Source organism: Rhopalosiphum padi, chromosome 3 (assembly GCF_020882245.1).
Source record: "Rhopalosiphum padi isolate XX-2018 chromosome 3, ASM2088224v1, whole genome shotgun sequence".
NCBI classification, from domain to species: Eukaryota; Metazoa; Arthropoda; class Insecta; order Hemiptera; family Aphididae; genus Rhopalosiphum; species Rhopalosiphum padi.
In genome coordinates, this window is record NC_083599.1 from 32964995 (window position 1) to 32986856 (window position 21862).

Below are 21862 nucleotides of genomic sequence, written 5' to 3' on the forward strand. Positions count from 1 at the left end.
AGTACCAGGTGGTCCTAAAAGTGTCTGCTACTGGTACTAATAGAATTTATTGTATTTGCGTATATTGTGCGTTAAACTCTAATAATTACGAATTATAACTTACTATCGCGGTTCTTATTTAATAGTACCTAATAGTATATATATTTTTATTTTATTATTTTTTTCACGTGCCTTCTATCTTACAACGATAAACTATAATATTCCTGATTTTTCTGGTTTTTACATATTTTGTTTTTAATTTAAATATTACTCGTTTATACCCTTACACAAAGCATGCAAAATACGTATATAGTTATAATTAGCTTAAATTTTTAAATTTTTAATAATTTTCTTAAAATCTATTGATTTATATTAACTTGGATGATTTAAAATACATATTAATAATTTTAAAATAAAATTATTATTAATTATTTTGAAGTGGTGCAAATTAAAATTGGTGGAGGTACAATATTGCGCAGATTATAATATAATCCCATTTTATCTTGTTTTATCTGGTTCAATAATTACATTTTTTTCCGTTACGTTTGGTGTAAAATTACATATGATCTATTATAGTTTACAGTGAAACCTCTAAATACAACTTACCGAGATTGTATTAATTGCTGAAATGTTGTTCGCTATTCAGAGGGTTCAGTTTGTGAAAATTTTGTAGTTTGTTCGAGAAAAAAAACCGTTTGCTATTTATAGATGTCCGTTAGGGTAGGTGGTTACTCTGTACCTTGTGTACCTACTCGTATTATTATATATTATAATAATTAGGAAAAAAATACACAATTTACTCGTTTTCTGTTTTGTCTGTCGACTTTAGACGTCTTGTTTCGATTGTCCGTCGAAATAGTCGGTTTTGCGCCGGAATAAACCTAATATTATATCCTTTATAATAATTGTATAATTGTATTATGCTCTTGCGGAACAATGAAGACATATTTAATTAGTATTATTCACAGCACAACGACATAATTGTAATGTTTACGAGAGTTAACTATAATAATATATTAATCGCGAACGAGTGTGTCTATATATTATACTATTATGTACATATAATTATATCACGTAACGTGTATATATTTTTTTAATGCAACATTTATCGCCTAGGTAATTTCACTTGGATCGAGTAAAACAAGTACTCCGGGTTATTTGCTTGTCGCGTTTACTTTCAATTCGTCGATCTACACCACCGAACCAACCGGGATCGATAGTCGTGCGTGTATATCGTATATATCGTCAGCGGCCAGCAGCTATATTATAGTTAACGACTGTTTTATACTATTATACATAGTTAGTACAGTTACCTATTAGGTACGATGTAACTAACGGATAACAGGACGCAAAGACAGCGTTTTCGTTAAAACGTGTTTTCCGGCGAAATCTGCATTAACTAGACTATAAACAGTAGCGGTGTATGCTTTTAATTTATTTCACTGCAGCCGAGAAGTGGGAGGGAGGGCATCAGGGCACACTCGTCTAAACGTCAGCCTTGAAATCTCGAGTCGAACAAACGGCGGTACCACGACGGTCTTATAAAAAATCTTTTAAAAAAGGCTTAGGGTTAGACACGGAATATCCGAATATGTCATTCAAACCTAATCTAATGTGTGTAGAGTTTGAAGACATTTGTTTCTTTAAAATGTTCGTTTATACTAATGTGAGTAGTTATAAAATATTAATTTTATCCATATTCCGTAGGATATTTATAACTATTAATTCTTAATTACTTTAATATTAAATATAACAATCGGGTACAAAATCATCAAAAATTCCAATACTGAAAATCTTTTTTTTTTTTAAATTTTTACATCAACAATATGATCACTGATCACACTTGTATTCATGACAGACGATCCATTACTTAATTTTTGTCTGTTTATTTAAAAACGATCCATGTTTAACAATTCTTTCGAATTTGCGTTTAGAAAACATGTTAGTGTAATCATATAATATAATAATAAATTGACTTTACAACGGATGGTTAAAAAATAACAACCACCAAGTAAATAATACAATTTAATATTATAAAAATAGTGAACGAAAATAATCATTTTTATTACACTACTGAACAAGAATTCAAAATAATTCGAGCCGGGTAATCAACGATAAGAGAATCATTCGAAATATTTTTATAACCGAAATTTTACGTAGAATTTTTATTATAATATATTAAAAATCACGACATTTCAGGGCACACAAATGTTCCGCCCCCTCCTGTTGAAAATCGCTGGTGTGTATGATTGCCCCGTTTTCACACACAGTCGTGTGTGTACCTATACTCGTATGTATTGTTATAACTGACTCAACGTGTGAATGTGATGATTTTATAATGATTATTATACTCTGTTATTGTAATCGATATTATACAGTTTCCAGGCGATATAACAAGTCGTCAAAGAGAACAAGATATAAATTATTGTAATATATCAAATGATAGACGAGGCGTCGAGGCACATGAACCGGTTATCAAAATTGTACGTGCCAGTTCTAGTATGCGCTGAATTATGGATTTTGACTTTTACTTAAGTACAATCGTCAATAATGATAAACTGCCATTAAACATGTATATATAGTGATTACAGTTACCTAGTTATTATTATTATTTACCGATTCCTTAATCGATTGCCATTAATTTGAACGGTAATACGTACAATTAACATTATTAACACTGGCTTAAAACCCTGCAGTCGCGCTACCTATTTATCAGGATGACCACTGCAGAACCTGAGAAATATGTGTGTGGCGTGACGACGGTAACGTCTGTGGTGTGACCATTAAAATTAATAATACGGACGATCCTATTAGCAGTTGAGATGCGGAAGACAATACTTTTAAATCGTTTTCCAAGAGTAGCGGTTTGATGGCACGCCATTGGACGTACAAGAATGAGCAATCGTACATTATTCGTAACTTTGCTATGGATGCAACCAGCAGTTCACTAATAACAGCCGTCTAACAGCACGCCGAAGGACGAGCGACCGTATATCTGTGTGCGATAAGTGTTTGATAATTCCTGTGTTTATTATAAGAGCGATTTATTAAGGACAACTCGCACTGGCAAGAAACCATACCCGTTCAAATTGCAGCGAGGTAAGTCCGCCGTCGTTCATTCAAAGTGGTAATACTACAACACGAAACACCGTCAGACGCATAAGGGGCTAGACGTAGGGTCATAGAATTATGAGTTAAACTAGTTAAGGGCTCGATTAGTAGAGATAAAGTTGTTGTTAAGTTATCATCACAGTGTAACGTCCCCACTTCACCGGGCCTACGTCTTCCGACCTTACAGGTTTAAGTTGTGTTTATATTAACGAAGTCTCGGGGACTCGACCTCGGTGTGTAATATTAATACTAAGATCAGGGTTACCTTATTGAAGTAAAGCACATAAGTATAATGTATAAATTACGTATATTATTATTATGTTAGATTATGTAAAAGTATAATAGGTATAACTGCATATATATATATATATATATGTTAATTGGTTTACCGATCCGGGTAGATGTTGACGTGCCGTGAGTGTGGATAGTTGATGGTGGCCGTATACGGATCGTCGCGGAGTTGTCTTTACTGTTTTTACTGTCTTCTTCTCCGTGTCGCACACTCCCGTCAAAAACGCATCGGTCCTAAATCTTAGTTATATATGCCGCCGTGTGCCTCAAAACCCTTGGTCAGCAGTCAGCTCCGCTCGTCATTTCTCTCACTCAGCATATTAGGCAGCGTGTCCTACTTAAGGAATAATGTACGTTGCCGATAGACGGCAATCGTTACAATAGTATTCGTGTGTTCATATTTCGGTGTACTGGCTAGTTTATCATTATAATACTGAATTATAATTTTTTTTTATTCATATAAAACGTGAACAACTTGATGTTAGTTTTTATTTTCCAATTATGCTATTCCAATGATATAAATGTCATGTTACAGTAATATTGTCTAATTATAAACATTCAAACATTAGTATAAAGACAAATTTATGGAATATTATAACGTTAAAAAAATTAATAATTTCAAAACAGGTCAAGTTTTTTTTAAAACTTATTTTTAATAGTGGTTTGAAGGATAAACTTTTAAAAATCAAATAAGAATAGCTAAGTTTTATGCAATAATCGCATATAGGTATTTTTTATGCTCCAAATACATAACTTAACACAACAACTTTTTCCTCAAAACAATTTTAAGTTCTAAATGTAAAAAAAATTTTGCCTTGCACTTGCCGTGAAATCTGAACGTCGAAGTGTTTTTGTTTTATTGTGCTTCTATATTTAGTTTTGATGAGACTTAATCGTTTAGTAAATAAATATAACATAGTTATATTAAGGTTATCATTTCATAGTATATACTAAAATACTATACATATTATTATAGGTAATATTATTTATTATTTAATATATGATACATTTTATTGTTATTTTAACACCGAAATATTTTGGATAATTTCGTATTTTTATATTATTTAATATCGTAAATCCATAAAATTAATTTTATAATAAAATTATCTATATTGATTATGATAATGATTAGGGCTAAAGAAAGAATTTCTAGGGGTTTGTATATCTTTAAATAATTATCTTGAATATAGCTTACTAATATACAAAATATACTGTATGTTTATATATTTAAAATCTATTGTTGCATATTTTGCATATTTGAACTTTTCATATTTTACTAGAAAATAGTGAACGAGTTCAACACGATATATATTCGTCATTCGCCGCTATCGGCAATATATTAGTGACGGACAACGTGTAAACATTTGAATAAGGTACATATTATTATTATTATTACTACTATGAACTTTGATACATTTCGCTATAGTATTGATGAACGGGTCAATAGATACTTGTAAAAATGAAAATGGTACGTTTTCGACCACCTATAATATTAATTATACAATTACATTTAAGCAGTGCTCGACTTGGCAAAATTAAAGTAGGGTGACTCTGTTAACTTTTAAAAAAAGAGCGTCCCCATCACTTGTTAAACGTTACTAAGCCGTGGGGGTTACGCCCCCACACCCCCTTTACCCCTCTTTAAATCATATGAAAAATATTTATAAATAATCAAACTAAAAAAAATTACTATAAATATTATATTTTATATTTTAATAACTATTATTTGTTTATAACAAACTCAAAAAAGTAACTAAATAAAAACCAATTGATGATAACTATTTATTTAAATAATTCCATAAATTATCATAAGACGTATCTTTCTTATCTTCCAATTTTAATATTTTTGGACAACAGTTTTCTGCTGCATCTCTTTTACCTTTTAGTATGGGTGGACCTACAAATTGTATTAATAACAATGATGATAATGACAATAATGAAAAATATTCATACAACAAATATACAACAATATAACAAATATCCATCGGAACAAATAGTAAAATTAGGATGCAATAGTAGTTAGAACAAATTTTTTGTGGCACAATTTGTAATGATGATTTAAGATAATTAGTTAAATAATAATAATAAATATCTTAATAATTATTAAATCTAAGGTAAGAAAAATTATTATAATGTTATCACGTGCATTTTGATAAAAAATCAGAATGATGCAGCGTCCCCTGCGTTCCCCTTAAAAATAAAAGTAGGGGTACGCTAAAATTTCTGAAAAATTAGTTGGGGTACTCCGTCCCCCTGCGTCCCCCCCCCGCAAGTCGAGCACTGCATTTAAGTTTAAATATATAATATCTCTATACATAAAGGAAAGTGCACTTTATAATAATCAACGCAGAACCGAACCTATTTAAGTTATCGAATTGAAATTTTGAGGATAGATTAATATTATAATTTTAGCGTGCACCAAAAAGAATATTTTCAAAATTTGGAGCAACCGGATATGGCGGCAGTCGATAACGTATTGAAAGAGCAACCAAATACGGCGGCAGTCGATGACATGTTGAAAGAAAATTCACATTAATTTAATCTAAGCAATTCATAATCAGGACCGGATTTATTTGAGTAATTTAAAATAATGAAATATATTATTTTGTGCTTATGTAGCTGCATTGCTGATATATATATATATATATATTTAATAATTAAAACATTAATTATTAATAATCTATACTCTATATATACTATTTTATAGGTAAAGAGAAGTCGTTTTTTGACGTTGTTAGGGGTAATCTCTGGATCTACTTAACCGATTTTGAAAATTATTTTACCAATAGAAAGCCACATTCTTTGTGAGTGTCATAGGCATAAATATAGTCCGATAAAGTTAATTAATAATTAAAATAAACGTGTAAATTGTATTACATGTTCGGCTCGGCGAGTTTCCGTGGCAACCTGATTGTTATGAATAAATAAATAACGTCATTATGCCTAAAAGAAAAACACAACTATCTAGACGTACATCCCACACAAGATCGGTTAAAATATGCCGATTAGGAGAGATTTCCTCTGAGCATACATAGTGTTGAACATATATATTACATTACTGTTACTTAATAACCATTTTAACTAAATATTTACCTACTACGCCGGGCGAAACAGTTATGTAAAGTTGATATGTCAGAGATATCATTTATAAACCAATTCAGAAAAAAAAATAGCTTTTATCCTCGCGCATAATGTTAGCATAATAATGCAATACCCTCTGAAAAAAAGGGTAATTATTCGTATAATATTAATTCATGATATTCGGCAAATTTATTAATTATTATTGCTAAAAATTTCAGTTTCTATGAATGGTACTCGTTGAAATATGGTACAGCGGAAAAAATAGAAGAACCAAAACCATCTACTTCTAAAAATATAAATTAAAGATTTGTAGATTGTATTTATAATACTAAGGTTTATTATATTAATTAAAGACTACGTAATTTACAACTTCTTTTACTATCTACTTTAATTTTTGTTACGAGTATTTAGAATGGAAAATCATTATATTTAAAAAAAAATTCTTCTACTTTAAATGATTGTAGTCACGACCCGGGCTAACATAATAATATATTATTATAATTAACAACTGACGGTCAATAAATATTACTATAAAATATCTGACTCGGGCGAAGACCCGGTAACCCCTGCTAGTATAATAATATAAACCAGGAGTTTAACTTATTCAAGCCAAGATTGAAGAATAAGTTATTCCGCTTGTCAGTTATGTTCCTTTATTAGCATATTCGCTAAAACGTTTGGGAATATTTGTAACAGATTGGTGTGAAAATGATATTAAAAGTATATATTATGCCACCTTCCTGTTATATTAACTTAAATTAATAGATACTTTAGTATATTCTACTATAAATTTGGGTACTAAAATATTTAAAATTTGAAGACGTATCAGGATCCTAATGAAGACAGTTGAGAATATTCCTCGATTAGAGATTTTTAGTCTTTGGTAAGGTCAGACAGCCTGGCTTGGACACTTGATATCGCAAGTACACTCAGAAATTTCAAAGCTCAAGGAAATAAGAAACTTACAGATGATGCTTAAAAAAAGTTGTAAATATGGTGTTTGCGCCGCAAGTGATCGGGGGAAATGTGCGCAGGTGACTTACCGCCCAACACCTCCGTGCGCTTTCTTGTCCTTCGTCTTGTCAGATGTAGTACCGGCATAGGGGGCCGAGCTCTTCCGCCGACACTACACCGGACGGACACAACAAGCGCGCAATGCGGCGCACTTGACGCGCTTCCGCACCGCGGCCAAACGCCGCTGGCAGCGGGAAACGCGTCTTTTCTGTTTTATTGATCCGTCCGGTTTATCTTGGCATTTGTTACAGTCTTCACCCTCGATGGTGTTGCTCGAAGTGCATACGGCCTCTAAAAGATCTTCCAATTTATCGGCTACCGCCGTATCTGGTTGCTCTTTCAATACATTATCGACTGCCGCCATATCCGGTTGCTCTTCCAATGCGTTATTGACTGCCGCCATATCTGTTTGCTCTTTCAATGCATCGATTAGAATTTATAGCCTATTATGATATCTTCAACCAATTCTCCCAAAAACGATGGAAGTAGCGAGGGGCGTTATCGTTTGCCGAATCGAATGTCATGTTGCTATTCGTTGAGGCCATATTTTTTTTCAATTGTGAATGTGTAGTCTGGTACGTTTGGTGTCTGATAAAGAAATAAGCTTGATTTTATTTTTGTCGTACATCGTGACAGATCACCCGGACGACGAATATGCATCGTTTATTACGAGCCAGCGAGTACCCCCGCGTTCGTCAATTCTAATCGGCCGACATTTACGTTTATTTTTCCAAACACTATTATTATTAAATAATAAATACATTTTATTTATTTATATAAACTACCTCTAGCTGTCCCCGCGCACTTCGTTGCTCGTACAAAAGGGCGGTGGTCGTTTGGCCAAAGGTAATAATTTTGACTAAAAAAATAATAGTCTGTTTGGGCGAGTGAAATTATTTTTACCTATAATTGAGGTAAAAACCTGGTGACAGATACGGATGATATTATTGTTAACATTATTAATCACTACTATCGAAAATTTAAATAGTTATGTAATTGTTGAAAGTATATTATGAGCATTTTCATACAAAGCCAATAGATTACTTTAAAATGTACTAATTATATTACAATATGTAACTCTATAACTTTTTGACTGTCGATAATTATCTAACTATTTTTTTTTTTTTTTTTTTTTTTTTTTTTTTTATTATAATAAATTATACATAGCTCAAAAGAGCAAATTTACAATAATATAATAATAAAATGAATCTATCTACCACCTGTAAGCAAGCTTGTGATGATGGTAGAGAGTTACAAAATCTAGTGATTAATACAAAAATTAATAAAAATATAAATAAATAAACAAATACATGAATTATAATATACATAAACGATAAACACTAGTCTAAATGAGTTTCTAACCAGTTGAAAATTAATTTTTTGAGATTCGACTTTTTAAGATTCCTGGAGTTATCGTATATATTTATTTTAATATTAATTGGCAGTGAGTTGAAATATGTGGGACTAAGATAATTAATAAATTTTTTCCCAAAAGATTTTTTAGTATAAGGTATCTTAGCATTGTATGCTCTATTTTCTCTTTTTTCATTAATGTTAACGACGTCCACCCATTGATAATAATTTTTAATTATGAAAAATATAGCTATTTTTTTGTAAAGTTTTTCTAGTGATAGAACATTGAATAGTTTACTACTATAATATTATTAATATCTATACCAATATTATTTTTTTTAATATGACTTATTAATTATTATTAATTACCTATTTATATTTTATGTGATTTCGTTTAATTAATTGTTGTTTATATATCATTATAATTTATAAACATTTTCATACCACCCAAACGGTATTTTTAGTTGAATAAATTTTTGCCCAAACAGACCATATTTTGAGTCGATTTGCCCAAACGGGTCTACGCCCGTACAAAATGCATTCGTGTTAAGTTTGATTGAACGCTAACAATACTTATACATTTAGCGTAAGAACTAATTTTAGTTTTCCGATTTTGGTGTATAAATGATATCTATGACAAATCAATTTTACATAACTGTCCCGCCTAGAGTTGCATTTTTTCAATCGTTTAACCGACTATGTATCATTCGTTAAAAATAATCTATTATTCGAATAATCGATTTGTAACTATTTCTTTTTCTTATTGTATTTCAGATCTTCTGGCATCTTTCTTGTGTGCTACACAAATGAACTGAAACTGAACGGAAAAGGCAGGCACCATCACCGATAATTGGTACAACTATTTGAGGTGTCAATATTCCATTGACAAAAATGTCTTCAATCGATGACATTAAAAAAAAAAAAATATTCTAGTAGCCATGGCGTGATTATTATTATTTTTACTGATTTCAACCCTTTAAAATCAAAATTTTGAAAAATCTTTACATAGTGAACGGTGAAATTATAATATTAATCTATCCTCAAAATTTCAATTCGATAACTTAAATAGGGTCGGTTCTGCGTTGATTATTATAAAGTACACTTTCCTCTTTATACCTAGAGATAAGTGCATATTTGACTAGTTTTGATATAAAAGCGTAAGTTCTAAAAATATTTTAATTTTAAATAGATTCCATGGACTTTAGATATTAGTTTTATGGTTTTATTTTGTTTATATATCACAGAGTGTATTAAAAGTATAAATAATTAATGTTCCTTGCTGGTCAACTGCATTATTGTTACTTCAAGTTTTTTTTTAATTTAATTTTTTACTTTTTATTAGCCATGTCCTACATAATATAAAGCATTTACATTTTTTTTGTAAATAAATATTTGAATAAAATATTTTCCATATTTTTTGCTGCCATTTTTAGCGTATATATTATATTGCAATCATTTTAAGGTCGTGTAGTCCCCCGAGCCCTAAACATTTTTACATTCGATGGATATTTTTCGACTAAATTACATTTTGAGCTAACGGTGTTTCGGTCAATGGGAATTCGATGACAGCATTAAGATTGAAAAGAATCTGTCGGTAACGATGACTAATTTTTTATGTAATGCACACAAGTTTTAATTGAAAGAGTCGTGTGAGCGTAATTCTAGTGTAAAAACTCATTATGTGCGATAACCTGTAACGCCACCCGACGAGCGTGCAGTCATTCACACGCTATATTATATATATTATATACTATATACATACTACATATTACATTGAACTTTTCGACGGTACGAACAGATTTAATAAAACGGTAAATTAAAATGATTTGTATATTACCTAAGTGTAGTTTAATTCTAAAAAAAAAAAACATGTGAATATTAAAATGTTATTAATGTTATAAGTAAAGTTATACATGGTGATTCTTTTATCATTATACACTCACTATTTCGTCAAGTAACTTTTTTCAAAATATTTTGTATCATGCTTTTCTCAAACTGTATGAAATTTTTATTTTTTTCACTTTTATTTAATAGTCATACCACTATCGACTTTTGATTTTCGAATGGTAACCAATACTTAATATGTCTTACAATTTTTTTTATGAATTTCAACGTTAAAATCATTAATTTTCATTTAACCGTTAGTGAGTTATAGCTGCTTAAAGTCGGGATAGTTTGAGGTTTTTAGGTGTTCATTCTACAGGTTATTACGGCTGTGAGGCGTTTGGTATAACTATACAGGTACAAACTACAAAGTTAATCACTGCGTCGATAACGAGATTATTACACATGAAAATATTATTGATATATTTATTATCTATTAACTATGTGACTACTGGTCTTCAGAAACAAGAAGAATTATAAAAACCGAAAACCGCCCAACTTTGAAAAGCTTTATTTCGCTAAAAAATTAACGAAAACTAATAATTTGAATTTTAATATTCATAAAAAAACAGCCTTATTAATTTAGTACATTTTAAATGTAGGTTACCATTTAAAAATCAAATGTTGATAATGGTTCCACAGTTTCACTACTAAATAAAAAAATGAAAAAAATTCAGTAATCGACGAAATAATGAGTGTATAATGATGAAAGAATCAGCCTGTATAGTCAACGGATAAAATAAGGCTTTTTCTACATATTTGAAATATAAATAAAAATTATGGTCGTGGGTTTACGGGTTTGTTTTAATCATAATTGTCATTGATATTGTTAATCAGTGATTATAATAATCACGCGTATATAGCGCCACACACAAACAGAATCGTACCGTAGATATAGTAACACTATTTAATTCGTATTATGGTGGTGTGGTACTAAAACGCAAGACCATATTATGGGACCATTTGTAATTAATTTAATATTATATTAATGTTAAACTTTTGTCATACCTACATAAAAATTCAGAACAGTTGACGATTTAAAACGCCATATACTTCAAATCGGATTCGTATGGCGAATTCATCGAACACCGTAATAATATTATATATTCGTAGTGTTTTTTAAACATACAAGTTTGTCCGTGTAGGTGTATAGGAAGTATAATGTTTCGATTAATAATGACAATAATAAACAATTACAACATGTTGGACAGGTCATAATTTAAACGCATACCAATACACAAAACTGTTCTCACACTAAAAATAAAATCCACTCGCTGAAATTAAGTGTCCTTTCACCGAAATGCCTTTCGCCAAAAAGACCGGTTGCATCTTGTACGGAATTATATTTGCGATCAAAAGTAATTGCTAAAAAATAGCATACAATCAGTGTTGTTTCCGGTAGAGAATAAATATATAGTATTTATTGTTGACCGACGAGTAGTAATATACACAGTACCTACAAGCAATATACCGCAGGTAGGTTACATATATCAGAATAATGTATTACATAACATTAATATAGTATTGTGGTCATTAATCATTTAGTACAAAAATAAATGTCATCGAAGTGAATATGTAACGTATCATTAAATTATTTTTAGATATTGAACCTACTCGTATAACGATTGGTGCATTGGCAACGAAATGATGTGCATAATTTTTTTGTGTCTGAAGACACGTCTTTTTATGGCATAGAAAAAATGTATAGGTCTTCGACTTCGAACTTTTTGGCTGCAAATTGGATATATTCGGGACTTTAGCCCAATAGATTAGTTATTTCTGATATCTACTTATCAAAAAAAAAAAAAAAAATCATTCGGACAAAACTAAAAAAACAAAAATACGAATAAACAGTAATGTTTATGCAACGCCGATTTGTCATTTTGTTGTAATTCAAAACCAAATAACGTAGATATTCATGAAATGATAAGTATTTGTTTTTATATTAGCATTTCCAGGTACTCTATAATTTTTAAAATATTTTGACTCCTTTTCAGCTATTTATTGATATTTTATTACATACAAATTGTGTTTTCATAAATATTGATAACATTGTTTATGCTCGATAAAAAAGCTTGTAAATTTAATACAAGGTTCCTCAGAAGTTGTTCTTACTAGGATAAAAAAATAAGTTAATCGTATAGCAATATTAATATCTATTATGAGCGTTTATAATGTTCAAAATATGAAAAATTGGATGTTCACATGGTAATGATGTTCTTCTCAAATCAGTTATTGTTATTTTGCTATAAGTAGAAACTTAAAAAATTCCACGTTTATAAAAATCATCATTTGTTATATATTATATATTATATAAAATGAAATTTTAGAATACCAAAACTAAATTTAAACTATATTTTATAAACATTTAAAATTTTCGAAGTTTTTAAATATATTATTATAAATTGTTTATAACATTGACGCACGGGTCAAAAGGTTTGAAATTGTGTGCAAGTCGTCCTAAGTTATGATAATTAATATCCATCATCATTAAAAAACATATCGAAAATACACAACGAATTTAAAAAAAAATATTTAGATTGATTTTAATCTATTATTCATCGGAACACCCGCGAAACCATTCACACCGTCTGTTGTACGTATTGCAGGCTATACAGCAGAGCGATTCTCACTATTATTTTTTCTTTTAAATTGTTATGAAAAATCACCATTTCTATATTAAAACTTTTATAACCGATCCATATAATTTTTTTTTCAATTGCGCTCGTGGCATATTGTACCTAATCGTTTTGAATTCGATTTACGCATAGCGTATATTTATTCAATTTGATGGATCAAAAAGTTCACACTGCCATACCCGGTAATCGGCCCGGGACGCACGTGCATCACGCCCACATCATTGCCGGTCACAGTCATATTATACAGAATAATATAATGATATTATTATCCTGTACGCATATTATATGCTATCACAAAGTTAGCATTATGTAAAAGCGGAGTACAATAATTAGACGATTCAGCCGTGTTCACTCGCCAAGCCGATCGTTTGTATTATTAGTTTATTACTAATATTATACACTGCGCGCGTGCTGTATCTACAGGTATAATATGTAACACTAATTAAACATAATAAAGTTTATTAAATAAACACTGGTATGAACACGGCGCTTATTAGATCTTGAAGTATTTTATACACACACGTATATATATATGTATGTATGACGTACGTATATTACAATAAGTTTACCTACGACAATACAAAGCGATTCGCCGTGTAAATTAATGTTAATTTTATTATTTTTTTCGACCTGAATATGATTTTATTATAGTGATTGTTTTAGATTTAAGGTCTTGAAATGTCTACAACCTTTGTTGGCTACAGAAGCAGAAACACAATTTTGTTATATAAAAAATATCGACTATTTAATGAATGGTTATTTTATTAATGGCATTTAAAGTTTAGACGAACGGTACATCTCTCATCATTACTCTGTTCGTCTGAACAATAAAAAAAGAGCCGGGAATGTATATCTCGTCATATTTTAGTGGCCTATTGTAATACATTATTTAGCACACCCATTACGGATGTGTTGAGTTTGATCTCAATAATAAATATTATATATACGAAAAAAAGGATTCCTATTTCCTAGTATAGACCGTATATTATATCAGCCTCTACGTTTAAGAATATTCAATATTTTATAAATTGTTTAAAATGTTATTAGTAATTCATGATGGGTCGATGTTATCGATTTTTTAGCGCGTAAACAAACTATATTATCATTGTGTAATATTTTATAGATATTGTTATTAATATTTTATTCAATATACCAATGATATCGTAATAGGTAGAGTATCGTGAATTTTCATGGTACCTATAAATAACATAACATTATTTAAATATGTTTTTAATTAAAATTTAATAACTAAAATCGTTATTATTCGTTGAATATCCAATGTAAAAATTTAAACTTGTCCATAAAAATAACGTGCCCATTTATTTTTTATATTTGTAAAATATACTGTATAATATCAATGAGGAACTTCGTATTTACATTTTCAATCTTATGCCATTAACATTGAAAATTACATGCATTTTTAATTACGCAGTTTTGATGAACTTCGTATAAACTTTAAACTTCAAACTTTATAAACAAAATTGTGACTATGTATTATTAATATTTTTGGTTCCTGTAAGCTCCTTTTGGAGACAATTTCACTTAATTATTAAAATTATTGAATAAGAATAAAAATATTAGATTCAGTATAAATCAAAAAATTAATGAATTCAAACATTTCAAATGTCCATGAATGGCTAAAAAACACCAAAACATTTTTAAAATTATACATGTCACAAACATTTGGTAAAAAATAAACAAATATAAATAATAGGGTTTATTTATTTTTTAAGTTAAAAGAAAGTAAACAAAAAAAAAAAAAAAAACTAAACAAAAATATAAACAAAATAGATTTTGTTTAAAACTGGTATCGCGTTTATATTCCAGTTTTTCGTATTTTTTTTCCTCACTCTATTTCTCGCATCTCCAATTCAGATTGCAGGTATTACACAACTGGGACTTTTTATATCATCAGGGAAACAAAACCTTAACAAAACCGATGTGTTGATGTAAAAGTTTTTTTCGATTCATATAAGTTATTTTTAGTTTCAATGCATTACATTTTCTCTTTCTCCGGTTACATTTTACAAAAATGTTATAAAAATTATACTGATAATATAATATTACCTATATCATGATATTAAATACTAAATAAATACGTTACTTCTAACGTTCTATGATAAAATCAAATACATTTTTTTATTATATAAATCCCTACAATCTACTTCTTCAGAAATTAATAGATATACATGAAAAAATAAATAAATATTTAAGTTTAAGTTCAATAATATTTATATTTTCTAGAAAGTTTGTGATGGGTTACGTTACAAATATACGCCATGCAGTTTTTTCCAAAGTATACGTTTAGAAGTAAAAAAGTAATTAACTAAACAATCATAACCATTTTTTTGTAATATTAGTTAAATATTTTTAATTCTAACAATTTATAATAGGCACACTTGTACGTTTTGGTACATATTTCACACTCAAATGATTAAGTTTAATTTATGCTAGACCATCAACTATTAATTATTTAAATAATAACTATAGTAATATTTTTCATTTTATAAATCATAGCACAATTTATAATTTTTTAAACATAAGTCTGCGTACAAACACTAAATCTTTTTTAGAGAACGAATAGATTTTTTATTTTCAAGCAATATATTAAATAATCATTGTATAGAACATGACCGTTTATAATAATACGTTATGAACACATAAATAAATATATCTTATGAAACGTCACATCTTGACGTTTGATTAGATACATTCAAAAATAGGATGGCTTTCTAAACGGCATCAATTAATGTATATACCTATTATAAGTATTTGATGTCGGACGTGACATCACTATTAGTAGTTGTGTTATTCGTTTTATAAGAAAGTAGTGGCGCCTTTAATGCGTATAAATTATATTATAATATGTCATAAGTTATAATTTACTCATTTATTATATTAGTCAACGATCATTGGGATAGTATTACATTGAATACAAAATATGCATTAACAACAGTAACGTATAACTAACATGCGATGCCTGTGATTTTATTTCGAATAGGTCTTAACATTTTTTTTATCATATATTGATGAGTTGGTTAATGATTCGATAAATTCATTCACGTGGCATAAAATAACACTAAATTAATTCTTTTTTTCAAAACTCAAGAAATGATGTTTTTTAATTTTAAGTTTAAAATAAAAATACAAAACAAATAATATTATGTACTTATATATATTTCGTAGATATAAAATCGACCATTTATCTAAGCTTTGTTTTAATAAAAATAAAATCTATTATAAGTTGTCAGTATTTAAAAATTTGAATGAAAAAATATCTCCTGACGGGGGTCATAAAACGGACCTTCCACACACTGTTATTTGATATATTTTAAATACGTATTTTTGAATTATTTGTTTAAATGATCCAATCGTGTATGAAAGCTACCCGCGTGGCCGTGTAATCAGGTGCAGTTGATAAACAAGAAATATGATGAATATAATTTTTTTTTTTTTGAATAACGTTAGCACTAAATAGTAACGGACGAAGCTATAATAACTATTATTATGGAATTCAAAATAAATATATGTACTTAGAGTAATAATATATATTTTTGAAGCCAACCACAATAATATTATTAGTAATTGAATTCGTTATTTTTTTTTTCTTTTTATTGTAATTCGCGAAGAAAATTAGAGAACCGACCTCGGGGCTAAGTCGTGTTTAAAAAGTAGTTTGATACACGCGTATTATAGGCACCTATTAATAAACATTTTTTAATAACATAACATCGTTATTTTTACTCGATATACTATATTATACACGTTGATTGTTATGCATATAATATGATATCGCAATTCTGTTACATAATAAGTTTTATATTTTAATAATCTGATTAATTATATTCAACTAATAATAATTACCAGACGATGATGTATTGAATTAATAATAATAATAATAATAACAATTTCGTATGAAAATAAAATATCTAAATGTTTTTTCTATGAACAGGAAATAAATGAAAATATTAAAAACGTGGCTTGATTTTAAATATTATTTTTAGGTTCTTACTCATCACATTAAATGTCTGACATCATGACTTACTAAAATATAATATCACATTTAGATACATTGTTTATTTTATCAGGAGCATTAACAGTTTTTACTCATAATAACGATCAGGCGGACATTCATAGGCGACATTTGAGGATTAAGTCGTATATATATATACGAACTGGACTTTAAACACGACCATTGTACAAATCTGACTCCGATTTACCTCGTATGTTTTGGACACCATCAACGTTTGACACAGATGACCAATTATTATAGTAATATTAGGGATGGCTGTACAGATATAATCCATTAAAATAATGAACCATTATTATTGAAGATTATTTAGAACACTTATGACATTATTGTATTAAATCAAATCGCACTTAGTAATGATAACGATTTTAATAGACAATACGAATAATGATTATCAATATATGTTAATACATTAGGTATTTAGGCGTATTATTATGAAATTATGTGAACATTTTATAAATCGCCTTGTCCGCATTCTCCGAGATGTTTTTGCATTCTGTTCGATCGGATTAATATTGCAATTTAATTAAAAAATAAAATAAATGATCAATAATTATATAATATCGATAATTTTTTTAAATAAAGGATTTTTAATTGAAAACTGCCACAAAACACAGAAATAATTATTACTTCATTAATTAATAATATCTCGTAATGATAAATATAATAAAATGTGTAACAATATTATGTTTTTTCAGATTGTTGCGTGGTTGCGTCAACCGAAATTAGTGATTATAGAAATTTAGATGTTTGGATATTTAAATATTAAATAATAATAATAAAATCAAAAAAAAAAATCAATTAATATGTTTAACTCAGAAAATGTCATGGTTTTCTTAACAACGAACTACATGCATTTTGCTAATATATCGTGCTCGGATTATGAGCATACGATTTCCACGATAAATAGTATGTAAATATTGAATTGCGCAATAAATCGTAAAATATTAACATTCTCGTAATGAGCATATTATTGCTAAGTACGCGACGATCAAAGATTTTTATATGTTTGAAGATTATAATAAATAATATTATACATTATACATATCTTACTCGAGTACAAAGATAAATGTGCTCTCACTCACTTTCACAGTAGGCAATTGCAGTACTTGTATGTATAACCCGAGACCGAAGGTAGTAAGTATTCATAAAAACAAATAAATAAAAAAAATATATAAAACGAGTTGGTTTTCGAATTATATTTTATTGGCCGCGGTGTAAGTACACGCGCGCGCATATAAAGACCGTGCAGTGATAATAATAATAATAATAATAATAATTCTGATTTATATTATACGGAAATATTGTAACGACTGTTTGCCGTTTGGTGCACGTTTGGGGGTTTCATACGTAAACGGTATAATATATTGTGTTATTATGTATTATTTTTATAGGTGTCTATATAATATTATTATTATCTGCATAATATAGAGTTCGCTGTTATTATGTCGAACTTTCGAAAACGACGATTGCACCCGTCGAATCAGCGGATGGAATAAAATCGAACAATGTAGGTGCCTATATAATATAAATATTATTATGTAGTATACCTAATACAGAACGACGCGCACGCATATGATATTATATATTATGTTCATATGTATATTTGTACTATAAAAGCGAATTGTAATAATGATAAAAAAAAAAAAATGAACTACTATACATCCTTTTAGTTTGATCACACACACTCGAAAATAAAAAAATAAAAATAATAATAATGGTGTGCTCAATGGTATTTTTCTATTATATGTGAATGTGTGTACACCAGTATAAGCTCTTTGACGATGAACGGCTTTTCCGTTTTACAGTAAAACGTAACTTTATTTAATGTATAAAGGATTATTTTTTTTTATCTCTAAAACTGTAGTCATTTCTCGTTAAGTTTATATGGTTTTGAAAATATATTTTTTACATCATTTTAATTTATTACAAAATAATATTTTTTCCATTACCTATATTATTGTTAAAGTTTCTTTAACTTTTTTCAAACGACATTCAGTGGTAATTTTTATTCCAAAGCATAAACATCAAATCATTTGCCAGTAGTTATCTATAATTATAAGCATTTACATTTCAGACGAACAGACGTTTAAAAAATACAAATACGTTTGCAGTGAAAAGACTGTATATCGTTTAATAAAAAAAAAAGGTCAAAATATACACAGCGTCCACCATCACATGTTTCATTGTTGTCTGCGCGTGCCGGATGAGCAAGTTATATCGACCTGCCGAGTTTTAGGATTTCTAACGTTTGATTACGATAGCTACAGCTATTGTACGGCATAATAATTCGATTCAATCATATTCTCTGCTCATGTTTATATTTTTAATAATTTATCATTAAAATAAAAAAATAAAATTCCGATCAAACACTCACAACCGGTCCATATATTTTGAGCGACCCACATAGATTTTCTCTGCAGTAGCTATCCGGCTCAATCTGGGCTTGCTTTGTCTGCAATAAACAATGTTTCTGTAAAGTTAATCACAGACGTGATTTTGGAAAATAAGTGTTGAAAAGAAAGTCAAAATTATTATAGTTAAAAGTGTTTTTAATATAGATACTCGGTACCTACAAGGCTGTAAACATTAAATAATAAAACCATTAAGATTGTCATTTTTTATTTTTAGAAAATCTGAGATACTTCGCTAATTTATTAATTAGTTGATTTTAGAGTCTATATTAACTGTGCAAATATTTAAAGAATTTAATTGTTGGTTTCCATCATTTGGGGTTCAAACAATTATGTAAGTTTTAAAGTTTTAAACAGGATATACGTGTACATCGTATAAAGATTTTATTGATGATTAGTCTGTTCGGCACGTACTTCTTAAAGTTATTTGTAGTGAAGTTTATAAACCCAGAAGAGGTTTTTAGGTATCTTTGGTTTCCGGACACCAATCAAAATGTTGTTCTCCCTGTATACACGAGTTGGTATTTTGAGTGCCACAGCAGGTGTTAGCACGACGTTCTAGAATCTAGATGAAGTATTTGTGACTTTGAAGTATTTTGTTTCCTCTATTTTAATACACTATAGGAAGTTATCCACAGTTATGTGCCTATTTTTTGATAATCATCTGATTATTTAATGTGCAATATCTACTTTGGTAACAGCGGATACCACTCGAGTTTCCGGTTGCGTATATAAGCTTTCAGGTTATCCGCCCACTCTTTACAGGACTACAGCAAGTCTATAGATTCAATCTCTATGGAATTTGCGGCAACGAGTTTACGATATTATAGGCGTTAAAATATCACAATACTTGGATACTTAGTAAATTTAAAAAAAAAAAATTTTTAATCTCTATTATCTAAAAACACGATTTTTTGGAGCTGCGCAATAATATTTTCTGACGATATATCAGTGTGATCGAAGCTAAAAGGTCGAGTTAAAACAATATAAATATGTTATAAATCGGAAGCCTTACACAACGCATATATAACAACGGTTCGTTTGCGTTTAAATTTTCATAAAACACACAATAGCGTACAATAGGTCGTCTGCTCTGTGTTCGCGTATATGGATGACCTGTATGAAAAGGAAAAGTATGTGATTTTATGCGCCAATATCTTGTCGGCATAAAAATGATTTTTCTAATTTTAATTTTTCAAAACGTTGCTGTAGTCTATAATACTCTATACGAATAAGTGACGAATAACGATATTTGCGCTAAAAATATTACACAGGAAAGTGTCGGGGGCATTCTATATTATAATCCCACGTGAGGTGAATATTTAAATCGTATTGCCCGCGATCAAGTCATGCATGCTGTTTGCCGCTGCAAAATCGGATAATAAACGACGGAGAAGTAATCTATTTTATCACCTGAGGTTCTGTAAAACAATGTATAGGTGTTCATAACTTAAATCATAACGTGGCGTTTTCTAAAAACGATTATCATTTATCAACGAGTGTTTTTTTTTTTTTACGATACCCATTCGGCGGTATAATAATATTATGATGTAACGCGCGCGCTTGTGAGCAGTGTAATTGTGTACAATACCGGCGGGCCCGCACACGTTTCTTCCGAGATTTTAGGTACTTCCTCCTACGGCACTATTGTGTCTGAAGTTCTCGCGTTTTCGTTCGTGTATTTTCGGTATATGGGTAGATACCAGAGAATAATGTACGCGAGATGAATCCGGAATTAATGCGGCGGAACGAAAGCGCCGTCTATCGTCTGATGGCCACGCGAGTGAGCGAAATCACGGGCACATATTATATTATGTATTAAATAATAAGAATACGCGGAACGGTCACTTAAAAAAAAAAAAAAAAAACCCAAACGCAACGTGTAAGTTAATAATATTATGTTTTGTGAGAAGACGACGATCGCGGAATGACTGTTTACAACAGAAAGAATAAAAAAATAAAAAAAAATACGATGACGACGCGGTGTTTACGGCTGCATAACAAGACAAAAAACTTTCTAAAATCGTCGAGATCATGTGAAAAAATATACGTTCGTGTAAGTTTCA

General features: G+C 29.4%; 1 long non-coding RNA gene across 1 annotated transcript; it reads left to right on the plus strand.

The window, feature by feature from the left end:
* The first annotated feature begins 2363 nt into the window (after positions 1-2363).
* On the plus strand, positions 2364-10522 carry LOC132924339 (uncharacterized). The gene is made up of 3 exons (XR_009661312.1): positions 2364-3078; positions 4662-4754; positions 9604-10522. It is a non-coding gene; the product is annotated as an uncharacterized LOC132924339 (long non-coding RNA).
* Positions 10523-21862: the final 11340 nt, after the last annotated feature.